The sequence below is a fragment of the Dioscorea cayenensis genome, chromosome 13 (assembly GCF_009730915.1).
Source record: "Dioscorea cayenensis subsp. rotundata cultivar TDr96_F1 chromosome 13, TDr96_F1_v2_PseudoChromosome.rev07_lg8_w22 25.fasta, whole genome shotgun sequence".
Classification (NCBI taxonomy): Eukaryota; Viridiplantae; Streptophyta; class Magnoliopsida; order Dioscoreales; family Dioscoreaceae; genus Dioscorea; species Dioscorea cayenensis.
The window spans coordinates 27,570-33,764 of NC_052483.1; positions in this window are offsets into that span (position 1 = coordinate 27,570).

Here is a 6,195-nt window from a genome sequence, read left to right on the forward strand (position 1 = left end):
AAAAGGAAGAGCCCCACAGCTCAACTACTTCAAAGTGTGGGGGTGTCTAGCTAAGGTTAAGATCCCTGATCTTAGAACCAGGAAGATAGGCCCTAAAACCTTAGATGTAGTATTTGTAGGGTATGCTCTAGATAGCAATGTTGGAAGATTCCTAGTTATTAACTCAGAGGTTAGTGAAATAGCTAGAAACACCATCATTGAAGCTAGAGATGCTGTCTACTTTGAGAACAACTTCCCTCACGAGATCGACCTCCAATCCCAGGGTCCTTACATGCACTTTTTACCTCTAGCTCGCTACGGATCGGGTTCCTATTCCTGTATAGCAACCTAAAAGAAGCAAGAGAGGTAAAGTAGAAAGGAACCTAGGTGATGATTTTGTCACCTTCATGATTGACGATACTCCTACCACATATCAAGAGGCTTTTGGCCTCGCGATTCGAGTTTTCGAAAGAAGTCATGAGATGATGAGTACCACTCAATCATGAGTAACCACACCTGGATACTTACTTCCCTGCCTCTTGGGAGTAAACATTTGGGCTGTAAATGGGTCTTCAGAAAGAAGTTGAGACCTGATGGATCCATTGAAAAGTTCAAGGCCAGGTTACTTGCAAAAGGGTTCAAACAGAAAGAGGGACTTGATTACTTTGACACCTACTCACCAGTTGCTCGCACCACCACCATTAGGATTCTTATAACACTTGTCTCTGCTTTCAGTCTTGAAATCCATCAAATGGATGTAAAGACTGCTTTCTTAAATGGTGATTTAGAGGAAGAAATTTACATGGAGCAACCTGAAGGCTTTGTTGTCCCTAGACAAGAGCATAAGGTCTGCAAACTTGTAAAATCTCTTTATGGACTGAAGCAAGCCCCGAGGCAGTGGCATGCCAAGTTTGACTCTACAATCATCTCTTATGGATTTGTTGTAAACAACTATGACAGTTGTGTTTACAGTAAATTAGTAGATGGCAAATGTGTTATTATGTGCTTGTATGTTGATGATTTTCTTATCTTTGCTTCTGATCTTAATCTTGTCTGTGATGTCAAAACTTTCTGAGCAGTAAGTTTGATATGAAAGATCTAGAAGAAGCTGATGTTATCCTAGGAATCAAGCTTACGAGATCAGTATATGGCATCACTTTATCCCAATCTCATTACACTGAGAAAGTGTTGGAGAAATGCAGATATCTGGATTGCAAATCTGTTGCTACACCTTTTGATCCCTGTGTACACCTTAAGAAGAACAAAGGTGAACCTGTGAATCATGATCTCTATGCTCAGATTATAGGATCTCTGATGTATCTATCGAGCATAACTAGACCTGACATCGCGTATTCCGTATCTAGACTGAGTAGATATACTAGTAACCCAAATCAAGAACACTGGTTTGCTCTTGAGAGGATTCTCATATTCCTAAAAGGCTCTATGTCTTTTGGACTGAGGTATTCTGGATTCCCTAGTGTGGTAGAGGGATACACAGATGCCAACTGGATATCTGACTCAGTGGATCTTAAATCAACCTCAGGCCAAGTATTATTATTTGGTGGAGGAGCTGTCCAACGGAAATCTGCTAAGCAGAAGCTCAATGCTAGGAGCACCATGGAAGCTGAATTGATTGCGATTGATTCTACATGTACAGAAGTTGAGTGGATTAGAAATTTACTTTCTGAGATTCATGTTATGTGTTCTCCTATGCCTCCTATTGCTATACATTGTGATTCTAAATCTTCTATTGAACTGTGCAAACATTAAAGTACTAACGATAAAATGAACATGCATATGTGGATCCGCCAAAAGTCAGTATGGAGACATCTGAAGCACAACGTTGTGAGCATTGATTACATAAAGTCAGAGCTAAATCTAGCAGATTGCTTGACTAAAGGCTTAACGAGACAAATGATAGCCAAGGTGTCAAGGGGGATGGGGCTAAGCCCATAAAGGTCAATAACAATAGTGACCCTACTTCTTTGAATGGAGATCCCAGGATAGAAGTTCAAAGGGAAGCTATTGATTGGTTGACTGGGAGAGCTTCCTATACATATTTGAGATATGTATATTATAAACCCATTCCTATGACGTGTGCTCTCATGTAGTGGTATAAAAGCTGAGCATAGATCTTAATGAGATCAAAGGCTTGTTAAGTGAGATATTACACTACAAATATCTTTGGGGATCTCACCTATATGGAGATAGTTGTCAGGCCGCAGCTATGAGAGTCATCGGGCTAACTCTCTAATAATCTCCATGAAATGATATCGAGCGCATGGCCAATAACGCGCCAACCCCGTTTATCCAAGTGCAATCACAAGATTATCATTAAAGTTGAATTCTGATTCAAGGAGTTGTTGTTCAAGAACTCAGTTCACTACTATCTCTATCAGTTGGAAACTCTAATGAAAGGTTAAGGTTCAAGTCTTCAAAGACACCTTAGCTTGATCGAGTGAAAACCTAAGGTTCAGGTTGTTCATCCCTTCATTATTCTTTTGATCATTTACTTTTAATTGATTATCTTCTGAAAATCTTTGTTACATCTGTTATCATTGTTGGTCGTACTTAGGTTATGAGTGTAATGGGGGATTGTTGGATGTGGGTCCTGTGGGTCCCACATGTTTTACACTCAAACCAAATCCCTCTCATTCTTTTAGTCCCACATTGCCTATTTTGAAGAGTTGCTAATGAACTCTCTCCTATAAATGCATGTCCAAACCATGAACCCAAAACACACTTGCTTACTTACTTCTTCTCTCATATTCTCCTTCTCCCGGGTGTGCTTTTGCGTACCTGGAACTGGGTGTGCTTTTGCGTGCCTGGAAAACCTAAACATTTTGTTCTGTGTTTCTCTGCCTGAACCTTGCGGGTGCTCTTGGGATATCTCGACGCCGAACGTGCTAGGCTACGAGAGTTCTTCCTTCCAGGGTTAGTGTATCCTGCGCTTGGAGTGAGGCCGGAAAATCCTGCACGAGGGAGGCCAATTCAGCGTTAGGGCAGTGCTTACGCACACCAACCCCAGGCTGGAAATTTCTAACTGTTATTTTTGAATTATTATTGTAGTTTGTGTTTCTGCACATTATAGTTTGTAGTACTAGGAAATATACTACTGAATAGAATGCAAATACTACAAACTATAATATGCAAAACAGAATACCTCTACCACACTAGGGAATTCAGAATACCACACTAGGGAATCCAGTTGCCATTTGTGTATTCCTCTACCACACTAGGGAATCCAGAATACCTCAGTCCAAAAGACATAGAGCCTTTTAGGAATCTGAGAATCCTCTCAAGAGCAAACCAGTGTTCTTGATTTGCGTTACTAGTATATCTACTCAGTCTAGATACGGAATACGCGATGTCAGGTCTAGTTATGTTCGATAGATACATCAGAGATCCTATGATCTGAGCATAGAGATCCTGATTCACAGGTTCACCTTTGTTCTCAAAGTAGACAGCATCTCTAGCTTCAATGATGGTGTTTCTAGCTATTTCACTAACCTCTGAGTTAATAACTAGGAATCTTCCAACATTGCTATCTAGAGCATACCCTACAAATACTACATCTAAGGTTTTAGGGCCTATCTTCCTGGTTCTAAGATCAGGGATCTTAACCTTAGCTAGACACCCCCACACTTTGAAGTAGTTGAGCTGTGGGGCTCTTCCTTTTCAAAGTTCATAGGGTGTTGTGCTACGACCCTCAAAAGGAATCCTACTCAGGATAAAATAAGCTGAGAGCAAAGTCTCCCCCCACAAGTTCTCGGGTACACCAGAACTTAATAACATGGCATTTACCATGTCCATCAATGTCCTGTTTTTCCTTTCAGCAACCCCATTGGACTCGGGGAGTGTAAGGAGCGATAAACTCATGCACAATCCCATTACATTCACGGAATGAAGACATAACATTAGAAGTATACTCTCCACCTCTATCGGATCTAAGGACCTTAATGGTCTTGCCTAGTCGGTTCGAGCTTGGCTTTGAAAAATCATGAACTTGCTAAGGGTTTCATCTTTGGATTTGATCGGTGGGTATAGCAGAATCGAGAATGATCATCGATAAAGGTAATGAAATAACGGTTTCCCCGCTCCGGTAGGAGGTCTACAAGAATCACAAATATCACCGTGGATCATATCAAGAACTTCGAATTACGAGTGAATGCGAGGAAAAAGGTTTCTTGGGTAATTTGGCTTGAACACGATTTGACATTTAGAAACTTGATCAATCTTGGATTTAGGGAATCGGGTTCAAGGTTCATCAACCTTCTAATGGATCCAAAGTTCACATGACCCAATCTTCCATGCCAAAGATCAGAAGATTCAATATTTAAGATAACAGAAGAAGAAGAGGAAGAAACAAGATAATCAGAACTTTCATTGATAGATAAATCAGAAGGTTCACAAACATTGAGCTTGAACAGACCACCAGATACAAAACCTTTACCAAAAAAAAGATTACTTCTGGAGATTACAAGACGGTTTGACTCAAGTACAATCTTATAACCAGACTGAATCAAAAGGGAACTAATGATCAGATTTTTTCTAATGTCAGGTACATGCTGAACGTCTAATAGAGTGAGAACTTTCCCAGATGTCATCTTCAAATCAATCAGTCCTCTCCTAACACATGTGCTACTGAGCCGTTTCCGAGAGTCACACATCCTCCACTTGAGACCTGATAAGTGGAGAACCAGAAACGATCAGCGCAAACATGGACGTTAGCACCAGAATCAAGGAACCACTCTAGGTTTTGACAAGTCAAATTGACAGAAGGAATGAACGATACTGACCTAAGGAAAGTCCCAGAGGAAGGTTCACCCATCTCAAGTACATTTACTTGCTGTTTGGATGGACCAAAATTTTTGCTGACAAGTTCAGTCTTGCAAAAGAAGCAATCTCGAGCAACATGGTTTGTCCTTAGCAGTCTTGTAGTTTTCAAATTCTATGCTCAGGTGGCTAATCCTAGTAGCATTACCAGGGCCATACTCCTTTTCTAGGGCACTCCATATATCCTTAGCAGTCTTATAATCAAAGTATTTGTCATAAAAACGATCAGAAAGAATGCTAAGAATTCTATGGCAGCAGTGGAAATCAATCTCTTCAGGAGTTTTACTAGGAGCTAAGGAGCTAGATGTTTGGTCTACAGTCGAGATGGATAATCGGCGAAGTCCACTAGGATCAAGATCGGAGGAATCGAATCGGAGGATAGAGTAAGAGTCATGGATACTCCTAAGGTGTACAACCAAAATTCAGCCTGATGTTTCCACCTCCTAAAGTTCACCTTACCGTCAAACTTGACGAGGTTTTACAATGTCAGTATCGATAGCGTCCATGTGTGTGTAATGTACGTTAATCAGGTTCAAGGTCTACTAATGTGACACAAGCAAGTTTTAATGTGCAGAAATTGATTTGCAGAAATATAATACTATAGAACTATATATACAAGAATACGAGATACAGTATTATATGTATGAATATAGTATACAAGATATCTATGTATAAAATACAGTCTATAGTATTATGCGTACAAAATATAATATTGCAGAATATGCTTACAAAATACAGAAATATATTTGCGGCTAAACAGTTTATGTATAAGACAACAATTCAGCGTTAGAATGTAGGAAATATACTACTGAATAGCATGCAAATACTACAAACTATAATATGCAAAACACAAACTACAATAATAATTCAAAAATAACAGTTAGAAATTTCTAGCCTGGGGTAGGCGTGCGTAAGCACTGCCCTAACGCTGAATTGGCCTCCCTCGTGCAGGATTTTCCGGCCTCACTCCAAGCGCAGGATACACTAACCCTGGAAGGAAGAACTCTCGTAGCCTAACACGTTCGGCGTTGAGATATCCCAAGAGCACCCGCAAGGTTCAGGCAGAGAACCACAGAACAAAATGTTTAGATTTTCCAAGCACGCAAAAGCACACCCTGGGTTCAGTGCATGAAAAACACACTTAGAGAAGGAGAATATGAGAGAAGTAAGTAAAGTGAATGTGTTTTGGGTTCGTGGTTTTGGACATGCATTTATAGGAGAGAGTTCATTAGCAACTTTTCAAAATAGGCAATGTGGGACTAAAAGAATGAGAGGGATTTGATTTGAGTGTAAAACATGTGGGACCAAGTGGGACCCACATCCAATATATATATATATATATATATATATATACAGGCACCATATATAATGGAATTCATG